This window comes from Octopus bimaculoides, chromosome 15, assembly GCF_001194135.2.
Source record: "Octopus bimaculoides isolate UCB-OBI-ISO-001 chromosome 15, ASM119413v2, whole genome shotgun sequence".
In the NCBI taxonomy this organism is placed as follows: domain Eukaryota; kingdom Metazoa; phylum Mollusca; class Cephalopoda; order Octopoda; family Octopodidae; genus Octopus; species Octopus bimaculoides.
In genome coordinates this window covers 8,895,630-8,896,861 of record NC_068995.1, presented here as the reverse complement: position 1 = coordinate 8,896,861, position 1,232 = coordinate 8,895,630, and positions in this window count along the sequence as shown.

Below are 1,232 nucleotides of genomic sequence, written 5' to 3'. Positions count from 1 at the left end.
AAACTCAAATTTATTGCTTTACTTATAATTTAATCAAGTTTATCTTCCTCAACCTTGTTTCGTACATTGTTTATAAACCGTTTCTAAACTGGTTTTCTTCCCCAGCTTACGAAACATCATTGATTAAGTTTTCGACATTAACGTGCGCTTTTCGTTGTCATCTTTCATTTAAGTGTCTTTCTTCTGAAATCGGTACATTTTATATGAGTTTAAGGTCCGCAACAAAAAGAAAAAAAAAAGTTTAGGGAAAGCTTATAGACTGAGTCACTCTTCTCAATTGGTGTTTTGTTTAGGACTTCGTTCGCCTGTGTGTTGTAGTTTTATTATCCAGATTTTGCTACGCCAAATTTTAAGATTCTGCCTTCGTGCTGCATCTTTTGAACGTGTCTGGATATTCAAGATAATTCTTGTTCATGTGTTTGTCTTACTCAGAGAGTAGAACACATTTCTGAAAATGACGCCGGAATCAAAAAGATAAAGAAAAAATATACATAACATGGTAACAATTCCTTTTATATTTAGGACTGTCGTTGCTCTGGTTCACGGCACTGCGACGAATGAGATTGCGACATCTTTACTGAACACCTCTATCTCGTATCTTGTTTTTATACTTTTCGGGAGAAAAAAAAATACTGTTTTGATCAAAATTCAAACGAACAAACCACACCTCCTTATTAGTCATTTGATTTTCACGCAATTCGTCAATAATTTCACGCATATCAAATTTATGGGATAACAAGCTATTTTCAGTTCTACGTTTGGAAATAAATTCATGCTGTACGAACCGCAACAGAGGTCGGTTTCATTTGCAATAGAACGTTACTAAAGAAGTGCAAATCACACTTTACGACGTCATTGTTCTCAGTTTCCATAAATGTCCAAATTTTTTTGACTATCTTCCATCGATGCTCTGTCCAATTTGGATCGTAAAATTGATTTTACAGAAATGTTTTGTTTTGGATAGGAAAGATTATTTAAAAGCAAGAATAAACATTAAAAAATGCGCTCCCGAATTTATAAGAGTTCACATTGAGAAAAAAATAATCAGAAACCGAAAAGGAGATCATAGTCTAATCGAGATGTCGTAATATGACTAACGTTATGTCACGTGCGTCTCATTGCGGAGCAACTATCGTTGACCTCCTAGTCTTCCCGATGGCTAGCGGGCATTATTGTGGGTGTTTGCATATTTGCATTTATATATATATATATATATATATATATATATATAT